Source organism: Colius striatus, chromosome 5 (assembly GCF_028858725.1).
Source record: "Colius striatus isolate bColStr4 chromosome 5, bColStr4.1.hap1, whole genome shotgun sequence".
Classification (NCBI taxonomy): domain Eukaryota; kingdom Metazoa; phylum Chordata; class Aves; order Coliiformes; family Coliidae; genus Colius; species Colius striatus.
In genome coordinates, this window is record NC_084763.1 from 43764941 (window position 1) to 43782468 (window position 17528).

A 17528-nucleotide genomic window follows, 5' to 3' on the forward strand; every position below is an offset into this window, starting at 1 on the left:
ACATATACTTCATATTACTATGTATCTCCCAATCCTGCAGTGAAAGTGCGTATCTACACCTTGCAACATATAGCAAACTCTGAGATAGACCACTGATTGTGTATATTTTAGTTTCTGTTTCTCAGGATGAGTTACCCATTTTCAAAAATATTATCTGGAATTTCTCAAAGTTGGACTTAATGATAGGAGGAATTTGCTATCAGGGCTATATCATGTGCCATAAGCGTCACATTTTTCCTCTGCAATAAGTATAGGGTCCAGATCCAAGAGTATGACAAAATACATATATAATAAATAGTTAAAGATCCGTTTCAAATGTATTATTAAAAAAAATAATAAAAAGAAACAAACAGCAACTCCAATAGACACCACTAGAGTTCTCCTTCTCCCAAATATCCCTAGCACCATCCTAAACCCTGTTTACCCCAGAAACCTGAACTGTGGACAGACAGAAGAGGAGAGAGAGAGAGAAAATTCAGACACAATAAAACTCTGAGGGGAAAAATATGTGGAAGGAGGAGGCAGCAGCGGCCTGGGGAAGGGATTGAAAAGTTTCCCCTGGCTTAACTTCTCCCTCCCTGCAGCAGCAGAAGCAGCGCCAGCAGCACAAGGTGAGAGAGACTTTTAAGTCTGGGGAGGAGGGGTGTGTGTGCGGGAGGGGGGGGTGAATTTACAGCCCTGTAGATATTTCTGTGTCTGCCTCCCTGGCTTTGGGGTGCGAGAGACGCCGTGTCTCATGCTGGGTGGATTTTTTTTTTAATATGATGGAGGATTATAAACATGGCGCCTTAAAAAAACTACAAAATCATGTACACACTGTTCCAAGGAGATGGGGGAGAGGGGACAGGGGAAGGGCTGGGCACCAGGGGAGGGGGCAATCCTGCCCCGCGGGTTGCCGTACGGGGAGGGGGGAGCAATTATACTCCATAATAAAATCGGTGGGGCTGCGAGGAGGCGGGGGGGCAGACGGAAGGCGGGATTTTTTATTATTATTATTATTATTATTTCATTTTTCGGAGTGGGCAGGATTATCTGGCAGCCCGCTTGGAAATCGAGGAGGAGAAGGGGACGGCGACGGAGCGCGTGTGATTATTAACGGCGATTATTTTTGCCCCTTACACCTTCCCCGGTCGGATTTCGGCTGGGAGGCGGCGGCGGGTCCCTCGCGCCTCCGTACCGAGTTACAGGCAGCCCGGGGTCGGGGCGGGAGGAGATGGGGTGGGCAGAGGGGCGTACGGGAGAATCGCTGCTCTCAGCGCTCCGCGCAGGCCTGCAGGCAGCAGGGGAGCCGGGGACTCGCGTGAGAGGCGAGGCCGAGCGGGGTGTGGCGCAGCCCGGCCTCAGCCCTGTCACCTCCCCCCCCACACACCCCCGGCTCTTTAACCGCACGCGGGGCAACCGCTTTGCTCCCCACTCCACCACCCCTTTCCTCTCACCATCCTCCCCTCCGCCCCCCCCCCGCCCCCACATTTCCTCGCAGGGGTGAGGGATGTCTGCTTGGAGGACGGGTCTTGGCCCGAGTAATGGCAGCTGCTCTACAGCGCCGAGTCTCTACGGGAGAGAGACGGCGGGCCCCCGCAGGCCGGCCGCGGCGATAGAGGGGCCATGTCTCCTTCCCCCTGCGGGGGGCAGAGGAGGGGACGGGAGAAGGGGTGAACTTAGAGCCGCAGCCCTTTTCTCCGCGGGCGGGGGCGGGCTGTGCCAGCCCCGCGGCGGGGACGGCCTCGTCGCCGAGCTCGGCCAGAGGGCAGGCAGGGGACGGGGACAGGGACCCGCATCGCCTTGCTGGCGGAGGGCCTCGGCCCCCGGCGTAGCCCCGGGGGCTTCCTCGCCTTCCCTATCTGCTGCGGGGTAGGGCGCGGGAGGGGGAACGGTACTGATATCTCCGATCTCCCCCCTCCGGCTCTCCCAGCCGCAGGCGAGGGGTGTGCGGAGAGCTCGGCTGCCTGCGGGCCGGGGCACTCCCGCTCCCTCCAGGAACAGCTCACTCAAAGCCCCCGGCCAGAAAGGGCCCTCTCTGAACCCCGCCGGCGTCGGATTTCGGGAGAAATGAACTACAGAGGGGCTTACTTTTGGTGCTTACGAGTTTTTTTAGGAGGTGGTGGTGGTGGTGTTTGTGTGTGTCCTCAAAACCGTGTCGCCAGATAACTCCCCTCGGTTCACTTTGCGAGATGTTTTCCTTCTTTCCCTACCTCAGGGGTTGTCCAGAGGCCTGCCTGTCTTTTTTACCGGGAAAGGATGCAAGTGTAGGTGTGGGGTTTCCTATGGTAAGCATGATGGGGAGTTTCTGCACGCTTTCCCAACCTTCTGTGCGTTTTAGAGGACAGTTCCCCTGTAAAATACTGATGTTAAGGACTTGATAAACTTTGTATGTCTTCTGGAGCTTATCCCGAGACACTGGGAATTTTGATTTTTGTTTCTGCAAGCATGGCTAACAAAACTTTACAAAGGCTAGAGCTGAGATGGCTTTAGAAGAGGAAGAGAGGTGAAAAACTATTTATTGTAGTGCTGCATGGTTTTATAATTGCACGGTTTGACATTTTTACATGCTGAAATCATCTGTCACAATCTCGGTATTGTAGGAGTAATACTATTTGTTGTAGTTTTGAGAAGATCTTGCTGCAGTGGAAACCAAAAGTACAAAATGCTTTCTTGTCCTAGATATGCTGGTTTTAAAATGATTTCTATTTTAGTATTTCTGTTGCTAGTCTTTGTAAGAAATTGTTTAATTCTTCAGCAGTGAACACTAAGACAGGTGTCAGGAATGGGGAAGAATGGGAGTGGAAATGCTGACTTGTGGTTCAGTTTGCAATCCCTTGGGTTTTTCCAGTCCCTCATCCTTTAGTTTGAAGGACCTGGCATCTCTCTGCATCTTTTTTATTTCTTTTTAAATTTTGTTATCAACTATTCTAGATGTCTGACAGAAAGTCTTTAGGGAAGTAGACTATTTGCTGACTGCTGTTTTGTATAAAAGTGAGAGTACCCACAAAATAATTCCCAGTGTGGATTGATGTTTAATGGCAATTTTTCCATGCTAAACAAACCCTCTGCTTTGACCCAATATTTGTATAGGGAAGGAAATGGTTCATGACTAGGTAGTAACATCAGAGATCACTTTATCTTTCTGATGGTGAGCTTGGTTTTAATGAGTGGGGGGGAAAAAAGGTTACCATGTTGATGACTGTGCTATGGATAATGGTCTCTGCTGTCAAGAAGGGGCATCTGCAACTGGTATCTGTTATTGGGTTCAGCACCAAGGGACTCTATGAGAAAAATGACTCTGTACACTCAATCTCATGAGCTGGGTAGTGTGATGGAAATTACGTAGTGATGAATTCATCTATGTAAGGGGAGTTGTGAGTGTGTGGATGTTGGCTGGTGGTCTGAAGACTTTGGTGGTCTGCTAGAAGATGGTCTTCTTCCACAGTTTGGAGATTTTTAGCACTAATTTAACAGGGAAGTACAGTCCATACAGTTAAACTGGTGTGTTTGTTCATTTGTTTGGGTTTTTTTAATCTAAGAGCTATTCTCACTTAGAGCTATTCTTTTTAAATATATGTAAAAAAAAAAAAGAGCTTGTTTGCCATGAACTAAAATTCTTAGTAGTTTGCCTTAGTCCTTATGTATTGTGAGCCATAGCAACACTTCTTAACTTTTCTGGAAAAAGTGAACACTGTAAGCAACAAGAATTTCATGACCATAACTGTGCAGCATGCAACTGCCAGGTTGTTTGCTTTGTTCTGGGGATGCATGTCCATACTATTGGTAGGTAGTAAGCAGTCGGTGTGCAGGGAGAGTTCAGGTTGCCTGGAGTCCTACCTGCTCTTGTAGCAGAGAGTAGAAGAGACTTGAGGCTTCTGCAAGGGAAGAACCTAATCATCTTTTCAGCCCAATGTCTTCTCAAGAGCAAATGAGGTGGTGAAAGTCTGTGAAGTGTGCTCAGCATTTCCACCTTCCAGGTGAATATAACCTACTGGGTACTGTTAGTGGTGTAGCGCTACTGAAGAAGAAAATTATATGCATGTACAATGAATTTGGCCTGAAACTCACCTTGAAGTGGCATAGGCTACATCTAGACTTGTGCATTTCTGCTGGTGACCCACAGCTTGGAGACCACTGAATTGTGTTGTCTGGAGTCTCTGAGTTAGAATTAAGTACTTCAAAAAGAAACAGATAAAAGATGGCAATATTATCTTAATTTAGGCATCTAAATGTCCCCATAAATGTCTGCATTCTCTACAGTTTAAGAAACAGGAAATTTTGGAGTTGGGATACTTGTTTTAGAATTGAGTACCCGAATTCAGTCAAGTAAACTTCACCAATTTTGGATTTGCCTGGATCTAATTTTCATAGGTACTGCTTTCCATGATCTTTCAGGACATTTAGCTCTGGAAGTGTGTAAATTGTTCAGGCAGTGAATCTGTCCAGGATAAAAGTTCTGAAAGAAGGACAAGATGATGATGAAGATGCCTTCATCAGAAGTAAACTTCTGATTTTCTTCTTAAATAGCTTTTTGGCTAGATTCAGAGTGGCGGTAAAAGTGTCAGTAAAAGAAGTCTTTTATCCATAATGTGGCCTGTTACAAATACTAAGTCAAACTGTAAACAATATTAGTCTGTGCAAAGTGTATGTGGTTCACACTAGTGATGAACTTGATTCATAAAATCCTGCATTGTTTCAAATTACTGTCCAGACCCTTACAAGACTTTACTTTCCTGAATGAACTAAGGTGAGTTTGGTTTTTTTTCAGGAGTTAGGTCAGAATTGTTGGAAGAATTATTTTTCCCATGTCTTTCCAGTATATACATGCATTTCTTTCAATACTGACCACTGATTTTATGAATTGGAGTGTTTTTCCTTCTATGTAATAGCACTTTCTCTAGCCATCCTTCTTACTGACTGTTGAGGAGCTAATGTCAGATCATGTTTTTTATCTGCAGGGGTTTTTTTTTGTGTTGGTTCTTGATGGGTTTTTTAGTTGCAGGATGTACTTGTGTAGTACCTTGGAGCATGGTGCTATTGGTAGCTGGGCAGTGATTGCATCAATGCATGTCATCTTTTGTATTAGCTCGTCCATTTTAGTCTGTCAGTGTTGCTTATGCTGAATGTTATGAAAAAAGATTGTTGTCATCAGGTTCTGGATGATTTTTGATCAGTTGAATGTAAATTTAGCTCATAATTGGGTTATTGTTCTAAAAGTTTAATCTGCCAATTGGGAAAATATCGACTGCAAAATAGGTAGTTTGTAAGATGAGGTAATGATTCCATTTTGCAGGAATTTTGTAACATTAACTCTTACACTCCTGAAAAGTTTTCAGCGATTTTCAGTGCAGTATAAAGATGCAAATTCAGGAGTTGTGAAAAGAGTTTCTTGTTATCTATACAAAATGCAAGTCAACTGTGGAAAGCATTTTTGAAATAAAGCTCATATTTTCCTTTAAATTATGGAAAAAAATATTTCTCAAAGAAACCCCTTTGTTCCAGGGTGTAGTGGTGGTAACTGGGAGGAGACTGATAGACACCAGAGTGGCTATCTACAGTAAAATAAACGCTGCAGCCTTTAACCTGAATGGGTGAACTTGTGTGACACACGATGCTCTCTGACTTCAGAGGGGCCTCTGCATGCCTCTCCCTGCAATACCAGGGCTGGGTCAAGCCATTTTTTTTTCTTATATTTTCAACTCTAGTCTTTAACATAGTTTTATCATCTGTTTAGACCAATGTCTCCCATCAAGTTAATTGAGCAACCCTGAACTCAGTTATTTTTAACTAAGCTGTGAATATTGAATTATAGGAAGAAAAATTTTGTAGAGGTAAAACCAGAAAAATAACTGCATAATAGATTTTTAGCATTATTTTTGTTTCAAAAGGAAGAAATAAGCTGCATATTCCAACTATATCTTTTCACTGAGTGTCCGAAGTCATGCTAACACACACAGTTGACTTGAAGTGCTTTTTGATGTAAGATGGCTGCAATCAATTTCTTTAAATACACAAGTTATTGAAGTGTTAACCAACTTGAATCATAAGCTATTCTAGAGACTGATTTTTTTTCTGTTTTAGTAAGATTTCATTCATATTTCTTAAGTCTCTTTCCTGTTATTTTCTCCTTGAGATGAACAGAGTCTTTTAGTCTCCTGGGCAGGTGACAGCAGGCACAGTAGTGATACACTGTGACATGTCCATGAACCCAAGTTAAAGCTCATAATATCTAATTTTAGGTCAGCCAGCTTTGATAGTATCTTGTCAGAGCCTGATCCTATAGCTTTACCATGCAGATAGATCTAAAGTGTAGTTATTGAGAGTTTTGTATATGAAAAGACTGGTGTCAATTTTCTTCCAATCTCTCATTTTCCATTTCATTAAAGTGCAGAAGTTTCTGCTCTGGAAGTATAAAGACATGTAATTTGAGTTTAAAGTACATTGTTGTTTAAAATAGCAGAAACATAATATTTGCAATTACAAAAGTATTTTAAAATGTGGCTAAAGTATTGTTACTGGTGTACCAACAGTCAGAATATCTTTGCATATACCATTACACTATATTTAGTGTTAAATTCCAAAATTAAACAATTGTGGAATAAACCATTGTGAATTAATGATCATGACTCTTCATACAACTCTCAGTTATAGTATGATATAATTCAGATTCTTAACAAATAATTTTAGCATCAGAGACAGTGAAATCTGCTAAAGACCGCTATTGGTGAAAAAATGAGGTCAAGCATACCTTCAAAAATACCAGTAACATCCCATTCACCCTTCCTACGGAAATTGCTTTTTTTGCATGCAAAGAGGTGGTCTCACTCTGTTAATTACTTTTTGTCCATAACAGGATCCTATTGATCTGGTAATTTTTGAAGAGTTAAACATATTGATGTTTAATTCTTATTTCTTGTATGCATCATTATATTTTCCTTTGTTAGTATGTTAAAGATAAACATGGAACCAACTTGCCTTATATTCATATACATTATTTTTGTGCAACTAAGTTAGCTAACATTTTGCTTACAGACCATAGAAGTCTGCTAGTATTGTAGTACTCAAAAGCAGCATTTTAGAAAGTGGATATTTGTACTTTGATCTCATGCATTTAGAGCATGGCATTATTTTCTGGTCTTTTAAAGATAGGTGGATGGGAGTTGCATGCAGTGACTCATGGGATATGGTACTTAGTTCACTAATTTTAGCAGAGCAGTTCTTATCTTTTAGCGTAAGGTTTTACTGGAACCTTTTGGAAAAGCAGTGAAGTGAAACAAAATGGAGTTGAGAGAAAATGATTAGCAGAATCCCAAAGTAGCTAGAAATAATATACAGTGAAAAATAAATTAAAAGGATGTAAGATACATTTATTGCTCAACAAATCTTTGACAAGATCTGAGACAAGAAAGCTTTATCTTTCTAAGCACGCTATCATCATTTTCTATTAAGTCTCACACAGCATTTATGCATTCAGTAAGAGACACTCACACTACAGATACCTGTCTACAATTACAGATACTTCTTGAGTCAGAAACCAAGTAACAGCCAAGACTGTGCCTTATTTTCTGTTTTCTTGGTTTCATTGCCAGTAAAAAAAAAACTTTGGAAGAAGAGATAGCCTGTGCCTTGCATAACATTGCAGTGCCCATGTTCACACACATAACTTAAAGTGGAAGTTTAACCTCAAAATAGTGGGGGGTTTGTTTCTCCAGTTTTCCTTTTGGTAGATTAATTTTGTGATCAGTATCTTCTGAGTCTTCTGAGTTGTTACTGACTTCAGACAAAAGCTTAAATGCGGTTTTTAAGGATAAACCCCTCTCCCCAACCAATTACTTAAGATTCAGGTTCAAAATTGTACAAAATCAAAACAAGAGAATTGCTAGTTGGTAAAACATAATCACAGGCCATTGATTGTTCAATGATGAAAACTAATGAAATTCACTGCAGAAAATTGTTACCAATAGAGTAATATTAATATAGCGATGGAAACTTTGATCATGTAAGCACTTGTTTTCCATAGGCATAAATATGCATAGGCCTTAGACAATAGCAATAAATCAAATTTATTTTCATAAAATATTTTTTAATATTAAAACTTTCCGTAAAACTCCAGCATTCAAGGAAGAACACAGTTACACTTTGTTTTGCTTGTATAATTTTATGTGTTTTATGCTTTTGATGGTTCTACTGGAATATGTGAAGTTATGTAGGATTTTTCATACCTTTTGAATATCAACAGTACAATTATTGTTATTTTTGCACATACTGAGTTTTACATTGATGATTGAGGTTGAGGCACTTTTCCTAAGTGTACATTAATCTTTGAAAGAATTTACAGTATCCATGGAAAGAACGGAGGAAACACGGGTAGTCATTTTTTTATTAGTGATTTTTAACATTTTCTATATATCTCAAATCCTGTATATTATAGAAAACATTAATAATGTAAATAATGGAAACTGGTAAAATAAGAAATGCAAAGATTCTTACTTGAAAAGCTGATACCATTATGAGAAGAAAGAAAGGCTAGCAAACAAATATGTTAGGAAACAGAGGGTTTTAACGTAGTTTCAAAATTATAGAAATTGTGTATGTGAAAGCAGGTTTACCAATCACATGGTTTTGAATTTTTTTAATCACAGAACATAAATTAAAAACCTAGGAATTCTGAAAACTACCTTGCCTCATCCGGTTTGTTAGCATTTACCTGCAAAATCTAGGCAATACTTTTTGCTCTGTGCAACAGTGTCTAGAAAGAGTAATGTTCTACTCATCTTGTACCTCTATTCCTTTTCTATTATGCAATTCAAAAATCTCAGAAAACTTTTTTCCTTTCTATGTTAATTAAAAGTAAAGAATTGTAATTAGTTGTTTTCACAGGAACCAGACTGACTCCATTTTTAGCTTCATATAACTAAGTTAAGACATTAGGGTGTTCCTAAGCACCAACTGTGTGAACTTTTTCTCAGGAAACTGAATGTTTTAGTGTCAGTCATCGTGTACAAGCTAACATTTGAAGATAATATGGCACACTGAATAATTTGGCCTTGACACAAGACTTTTCTCAATAATTAACAAAGGAGAATTTTTTTTTTTTCACCAATCAAAGTAGCTTTATGAAAACTTGTCTTGATCTTGTTAAAATGTGAGAAAGAATGAGAAGGGATGTACACTTTTCTCACTGGTAACTCACGGTGTCTGACTTCTTGTGAGTCTGACTGGAGTGTAACATCAAGTTGTTTATAAGCTGCCGTATTAAAATCTTGTTTGTTTGCTTGCTTGTTTTTGGGGTTTTTTAAAAGATTATTTTGTTTCACTGACATATATTTCTGAAGGAGAGAGCTATTATATACCTGGAAGCATTTTGATCTGACTGTGTTGGAAAACAAGAAAGTTGGACACTCTCAGTCTGTAGTTCAATCTTTCGGTTTTTTAGCTTTGTCCTCTTCTTCTTTTTACACTGACCTGAAGTGAATAGACTTATGGGAAAAAATTATTCTAAGAAAAAGATTCTTCCTTTTCCTGCACACTTTCCAGTTCCCTGGCTCCCAGACACTTCTTTTTAAAAGCTCTTAATTGGCAGCATACTCTGAACTTGCCTCTGATTCCTGACATGAGATCTCCTCTTGTTATTCAACCTATACCTTTTAGGAAGTATGGATTATCAGTAAAGTATCTCCAGGTGCCAGTTTGGTTAAACTTTCTAATCCATGATGACAATCTTTTTCTCAATAGTTTCAAAAAGTTTGTTAAAACTAACGCATTTAAAAATCATCCAGGTATAAGCCTAACTTGTAGCACTAATTTTTAAAGACATGTAACTTTGGATAAAGTTGAATGATTTTTGCCCCTTGTAGTGGCACAGGAAATACTGATAGATATCAGCTGAAGCGACTTGATGGTACAGATGTTTTGAATACAGGTGCACCAAGGAGCCCAGAAGCCAAACATGATTTGTTTTGCCAAGTTAATGGATATGCAGTTACAGTATTTCCCGGGCCAGTGGGAAGGAATAGTATCCAAATTTCTGCTTGTCTCTCTTTACATGAGGGCTGCCTTTCTTGATCAAACCAGGGTGTTGTGTAATCCACAATCTTGTCTCCAGCCATTACCAATCTCAGATATCTCCCACAAAAGTGCCAAAAATCAGCTACTTTTCTGGTGTAGAAAGCTGAAGAATACTTTTTCCATACTAGTTCCCAAACAATAACAGTTTAGATGGTGGTTTCTGTCTGTACACATGTAGAATTTTTACATTTTCCATTTTGGAATGTTTAAAATTCTCTATAATAATGGAACATTTTAGCCAGTAATATTAAAACCTACTCTTTTTTAGGTCAAGCCTGTTCTGTCCTCTACAAATGCCTTGCAGCCTCCCACTGCAGTGCTTTCTTTTCCAGCTCCTTCCTTGCTTGCAGAAAAGAGCCATGTATACCTGCCTGTCTGTTTGGTATTTGTTGGAGAAAAGAGACCTTGAGGGGCCAGTTAATGAAAGGCCATAGTAGTTGTCTGCTGAGTGTAAATAAGAGCTAAGAAATGCACATATGAAAGGAAGAAAGGGACAGTTTGGTGTGAAATTAAGTGAAAGTCAAGGTGCAAATGTCACAGTATACATGAGAGAGGACCAGTCTTTGCTAACATAAGTCCTACAGCTCTGTTGACTTTAGTGAAGCAATATTAGTTTACACCTGCATAAAATTTTCTCCTGAATTTCTTGGAATGAGAACATACAATGAAATGTTTCTAGATGAGTGACAGAGAGAGAGCGCATGTGAGAGCAAGAGCGCATGCACACATTTTCAGACCTGATTGATTATGTGAAAAAAACCCTGGAATTGAAAGAACATTATTTTAAATTAGCATTCATTATCTTCACGCGTGAGATAACAGTTCACTTTGGACCAGATCCTAGCACCATTATGTTCCTTGAGCAGAGACGGCTTTTTCCATGAATGAGGTTATTCATTATGAGAGTGGCAAAATGAAGTCAGATGTTTGACAATAAAAATATATGGTTTAGTCACCATATATTAGAATAATACAGTATTATTTCTGTCAGGAAAACGTGGAGCTTTTTAAAAATAAATGGTTGCATTTTCTTTGAAATGTAAAATAAAAAGTAAGAGAAGCCTTTAGAAGATCTCTAATCTTATGCTTGGAGAAGCTTGCAGCCATTTTAATTCATGCTGCATTCATTGATCTAGCAGTTAGATTATTTAATCACACTGCTGCTGGGTCATCTACCTATTGGACACTGTTAAAGAGTTCAGTAATATACTTTGGGTTATTGGCTTTTAAATGTCACTGTGGGGGGGAAAAAGAAAAGAAAAAACTGTACAAGCTATAAACAGCCCAGTTAAAACAGTACAAAGAAAAACAGAATGTGAACTCATGTTGTTATCATTCAATTACTTTGGAGTTTTTTAATGTATATAATATAGAGAAAAGCATATCATAGCAAACAAGAAAAAACCCTGATTTTTATCTTCTTTGGCAGTTCTTTTGCTTTTACGTGCAGGGTTTTGCAACATTAAGTCATCTAATTAGGCAGCAGCTTGCTATTAAATATTTTCATAACAGATATAGTTTGTGAGCATGAAAATGATAGCCGTATTTAAAAAGTATAACCCCAAATAACTTTCTGAATTTAAAACATACTTTAAAGAAGGCTTATGCTTTATTTTTTAAGTACAAAAATCTGAAAAAGTAGGGAAAAAAATCTGTATTTTAGGTATTCAGCAGCAGTAGGAAACTGGTTTCTGGGACTGTTAAGTACTGCAATAGTTGAAGCCCACTGGTCTAGTTGTATAGAAAGGGTAATAAATGTGGCAATGGCTAATGTGTGACAGTGAAAAATGGAGGAAAAGATTGTCATGATGCTCTTAAGAATTCTGTATTTTCTGAGAAGGAGATGCACTCAAAGAAATAAACCTCTTCTTGGTATGCAGTAGGCAAGTATCTTATACAAAAAGTGTCAGTTAATTCTTTGGCAGTGATGCACTTAGCAGCAGTTTTTAAAGGATCACTCATGTGCTTTTCAGTTATTTCCCTACAGAGATGAAAAGGAAAGTTCATGCTCTTCTGAGGTATTGTTTCAGTCTGTCTGAATGCAGGTGGAACAAGAAAGTTGCGTTTCATAGAAAGATGGAAACTGTATTTCCCTTTTGTTACATGAGAGCTAAGAATTCAGAGATGTAGATTCCGTCTGTCTGTGTCTGGATCCCTTGGCTTATTTCCTTGTGCTTTCCTGATATGCACTGAAAGTTTCATCAAATATGCAGTTATGATCATGTTGCGTATATTTCAGTGTTACAATACCTTCAGCAAAAAGACTCTCACCGGAGGAAGGGGTCAGTTACTCATCTTACTTGCAGTGTTTTCTTAATAAGCAAATTACTCAGTGGTTTAATTCTCAGACTATTTTAATAGCCCCTCTACTCTATTGTATTAGTCTGTGAAAATTTTGGTACAGCTTCTTGTTATACTTTCACAAGGGCACTCTGGGATGTGATTCCTTTAAGTAACACACCATGATGTATGTGCATGGGAGTTCAACTGTAGAGGAATTTGGCTAGAGGTTTTATGAATGCCATCCCATTGCTGGATAAGACCTCAGTGCAGCAAGGCAGAGAGAGAGATCTGATACTTTTGCTCTCTTTCTGTGGAAAGAGTATTGAGTGGGCTGCAAACTCACGTGAATGTGCTGTGTCCACACTGTGTTTCTTTACTAATTAGTAGAGGCTTCAGTTGTGGAAGGTAAATCAGCAAGGTTAAAAAAAAAAAAAATGCTGAAATCCATCTGCATGACAAAGAAAACTGGTTATTTAGTGATAATAAAAGCAGTGTTAATGCAGTGTTAATGTCAGTATTAATGCAACAGACTCGTAGTTATTTTTCAGGAGCTCAAGGTGCCTCTTGAAATTTTGGGTCAGTGAATTACAGTTTAGGAGTCATTAAGGGAAAGGATATTTAGCTGTGGGTGAAGTAGGCTGAACGCTTCTGTGTGGGAGAAATAACAAGTGTCCATGGAGTTCAGTCTGTTCTGGTGTGTGTGGTGGCCAGCTGATTATCAAACAAATAATGAAGTGCAATATTATAGTGGGTATCAGACCTTGTCATGTCTGTGTTACTAAACTGGAAAAACAAAAGAGCTCTGGACAGTTTGAAATTACAGCTGTGTTTTTGAGCATTTCTGCAGAGTTGTACTGAAGTAATGAAATTAACTAAACTGCCAACCTCAGTGGTGAGCTGCCAGTTAGCTCCTGTCCAGGAACCCCACATCTCGGGCAGAATGTGCTGCTTTACAATCACTTTGTCTTGAATTTAAATGACGACCTTCACTTCCTGCCATCTCAGGCTACAGCAAGTTGCAAGGGGAGGTAGGCCTGAGAAAGTGTTTGCTAATGAGGCTCTAGCACCCTTGACAGGTATATGCTAGGTAATTAAAAAGGGATAGATGATGGTGTACTGTGCTTACAAATTTCATTTGAAGTATATATTTATGTAGTTCTGATTTTGACTTATCCAAGCCATTTGTATGATCTGTTGGCAGTTTCTAGAAGAGTAAGGTTGCTTGCCCTCTCATCCTGGCCGAGATCCAGTTTGGGTAATCACATTCTCACTACCGACATTTGTGTAAAGTTTCATCTGGATTTAGTTACTGTTGTATGTTTACATAATAATGCATATGTACTTGGTAGTTTGCAAAATAACAGCACAGGATAAAAAACTTACAAAAATCCTTGCTCCAAATTACATTTAGTGTTTGTGCATGAATAAATACAGTGTGGCATGATAGAGTACAGAAAAAACATGAAGTGGCACATTCAGTAATGGCATTCATAGAAGAGGCAGGTTTTCAGAGAAAGTACAATCCATGAAGTGCAAGTGTAAAAGAAAACAGAAGAGGGGTGATGGAGACATAAGAGAGAGATGAGAAAACTAGGTAGAAAAAGGAAGAATGGGAAAAGAAACAGAATGAAGTGTAGTTCAAGTTCTGCAAAAGCTAGTACAACAGGGGTTAAGGTCCGGAATACTGTGCACTGTTAAACATATGATATATTGTGTAGTATGATTAACTGATAGGAGAAATATTACTTGTTTGTATTGTAGTTAAAACTATATTTATTTTTTACAAGGTTATTTGGCATGGATTTTACATGTGTGTCAACAAGGGAGAGGGAGTCAATTTATGTGGTGGTGTGCATGCCTGCCAATAGCATTTAGGCAATCACGTATCTACACGTGGCAATGATCTGTTGGCACAGAAATGTTCCTCTTCTACATCCAAAGGCACATTTTATCATTTACCACTTAGTCTCTCAGGATCCTACTAAAATTACAGTGGGAAGAACTTGCTGTGCATTACTGTAGAGTAGCTGGTAGCTGATAAAAAGACCCAAGCCACATCCTGTTGTGGTGAGGTTTTCTGTAGAAATAGGAACTTTAAAGCTACAAGTTTACTCTTAAAATGGATTGATACTAATAATCAGTATTCACCTGGAATGTATTTCCAGAGGACCTCCAAATAACCCAATATTAGACATATTATATATTACATAATCATAACACTCTAATATCTACAAGAGCTGTTCCAATGTTCTTCCAGAAATAGTTAATTAGAGATGCTTCATTCACAGCCCAGATGTACCCCGTTTAACAGACATTAGAAGTACATGGAAAAAAGTTTTAAACAGTTTTTATTTTGAAAATGCTTTCAAGAGAAATGCTTTTGAACAGTATTTCTGAGTGAAATAATCTCAAATAAATGGTTCACAAAAAGAGGGTCTGGGGCTTTTGGTTTTCCTAGAAATGGGAAAAAATGGTTTTGAAAGTATCTTGGAGTCTACATATTAACATTGATGTTTCTTGTTGTCAGGATTTGTTTTTTGTGACTTCATTTGCTTATAAAAGTAGCACATAATGTATTATGGCAAAAGAGAGATTTAGGACAATGCATGTGATTTTGATAGTTGCAGTTCTTTGTATTTTTTGTTGTTTTTGGAGATACCTGTCTTGGCATTGTTATTGGAAAGAACTTCAACAAAATTATTTTCACTTTCAGTCACAGATACACAGTAGTACTAAACCTTTAAGCTCCTCTCTAGCAGAACTACACTGATCACTTATTCTGACCTCCTTTAGCACCTGTGTAACCCAGCTTAAATAATTTTACCTATTTCTCCTGGATTAAGCCTACTGAAAATGCCATCACAAGCCCTTGTGAGAGCAGCCAGACTGCCATTTGTAAGTGAATGGGTTTGAAACCCATCCTTCAGCACTGTGGGCCAAACAGGGATCTTACCCATTTACCAGTAGCTGTCTGGTTGGCTCCTTTTTTGTCATTTGTGGGGTTTTTTTATGGAAAGGGGCAGCAATACTTCAATGAGGAAAGCCATTCAGCTCCCACATGCTGTGCATTCTGGGAATAAGATCCATGTGGCTTCTTAACATTATGTTTTTTTCCTTCTGTATAATTTATTTAAGCTGTTATGGAATATCTGCTTAAGGCGAAAGAGTTTGAACTCTCTCTTAGCCTCATTAAGGTCTTGGTCTTGGTGTTTACTACTTCTGCTTTCATCAAGGCCACTTCCTCAGAGGCTTTTGCAGGAGCTACATATGTTCTTATGAATGACCTTTTTCATTTTCTGTCTCACATCAGAGTAGAATTATACTTTTTAATCAGCAGGTTTTATTTAATCTCCAAATTTTATTTCTAGTGTTCTGCCTCTGAAGCAGAACTGAGTTCTTTTACTTTTGTGCCAGGGGTTGTCACACTTTCAAACGCTTCAGGCTATTCGTGTGTGTTTTCTGAGGGTTTAACAATTCAGCCATTTCTACACAGACTGTTGAAGTCGACTGGAGACTGTGTCAAAATTTGCCATCAGACTGCTAAGATGAATTTCCTGCTCTTACTATAGAGTACTGCTCCAGAGCACACAACATTGTTAAATAGTTGAGATATTGGAGGTGATGCTCTCTGGAGCTCCATCCCTACCTTCTCCATGTTCTGTAGCATTACTCAAACCTGTATGTTGAGCTGGAGTGGTTTGTACAAACCTGTATATAAGAGCTGGAGTGGTTTGTACAAAAGACTCCAGGACCCAGGTGCTTAGTGGCCAGGTGTAGTTGTTTTAAGTCACTGTGATAAACTGTACCTGTGTGCTGTCACTCAAAAAGAGAAAAAGAGGAGATTTACCAATAGACAATATTTTTTTTACATATAAATATATATGTAGATATAGTTTACTTTTCTGTTTGTTTTTACTTAATTTGCTCACCTTCAGATTTTTTTAAAGTTCCATGAGTTTTATTTCTGTGGAAATTGAAAGCAGCACAGTCTGTACCTTATATACTTATTGTCTTAAGGGAAAGGACATATATGTAGCTCATTAGTGTGAATATACATGAAGAATTCATGTTTCAAAGAATTCTGGTTACTAGTGAGCAACTTTCCTTTTAATTTTAACTATCTATTAAAACTTTGAACAATGATTGTGCTTATACTACTGATGTGGTTATTAGATTAAAAAAAAAGAACAAGCTTTTAATAGGAAAAAAATTATCACAGGGCAGACAGCACAGGATTTAATTAGCATTTATGGATTGCTAAACTGCAATTTAAAAGTCACATGTCTTTCTAAAAAAGTTTTCCACAATAGTCATGCAAGTAACATGAAACAATGTCTTTTTTGTTTACTTGTGGTCAAATTTTCAATTATTAAAGTGGTTCAAGTTGCAGGGACTGTCTGTGAAGGTTACTCTATTTAGTTCCCAGTGATTTTAGAGGGATTTGAATAAACATTAGTTCTGAAAGTTCCACTATGTATGGACCTCATCTATGTCTTCAGATGTCTTTGAAAATCTGGCACTTAGGACAGGTAAAAACATTCCTTGTGTTGTTTCAGTGGTTTTCCATTACCAATTCCCCATTATACTCAGGAAGGTCCATCAATAATAAGCAGTGTTTTGTAGTAATTTCTGAACTTAGAGTTCATACCTGTCAGAGGTAGAGTGACTGAAAAGGCTTGGCCTTGGCTTTCCACATAGTATTGTAGTTCTTTGCTCTAATAACATAAATAGTTCTTAGCATAATTCTTTTCATCCATAGATGTTTAAGTGCTGCACAAAGGAGCTTAGTGTAATTAGTTTTGCATTTGGAAATGGTAATACAAAGATTTGCAGTGACTTGTCTGAAGTTGACCAACATGGGAGGAGACCGTACCAAGTTAGGAGCTCTGTCTCCGAGTGTGCTTTCTTCAGCAAACATACTTTCGGAGTGCTTGATCAATGCATACAAAGTGTCCAGATGAAAGTCTTCTAAATGTAGTGGTTTGATACTTAAACAGTGTGAGTCATGTTCTGAGATGCTGGTAGTGGTTTTTTGTGATATTTCCGTTTCACATTCAGCTTCGGGGGCTCAGCAGGGGCTTTTGGTTTGGTTGCCATATGAAGTTCATCAGAGGTGACAAGCGAAAGTAGCTTAATGTGCTCATGTTATTTTTGTCTATAGTAGAAATTTTTGTCAGGGACTATTTCTGTTTTGC

The 17528-nt window shown here is 38.7% G+C and overlaps 1 protein-coding gene across 5 annotated transcripts in view; it reads left to right on the forward strand.

The window, feature by feature from the left end:
• Nucleotides 1-228: 228 nt before the first annotated feature.
• The window catches only part of ZMYND11 (zinc finger MYND-type containing 11), a 110036-nt gene continuing 92736 nt past the window's right edge, over nt 229-17528 (forward strand). Inside the window, exons 1-2 of one of the 5 annotated variants that reach the window (XM_061996828.1) lie at nt 1055-1085; nt 2198-2267. The gene's annotated coding sequence lies outside the window, so the exon portion shown is untranslated. Of the gene's footprint in view, nt 612-1054; nt 1086-2180; nt 2268-17528 lie in introns of those variants that run through there. The other 4 variants (XM_061996827.1, XM_061996831.1, XM_061996834.1 and 1 more) reach the window with 4 other exon arrangements.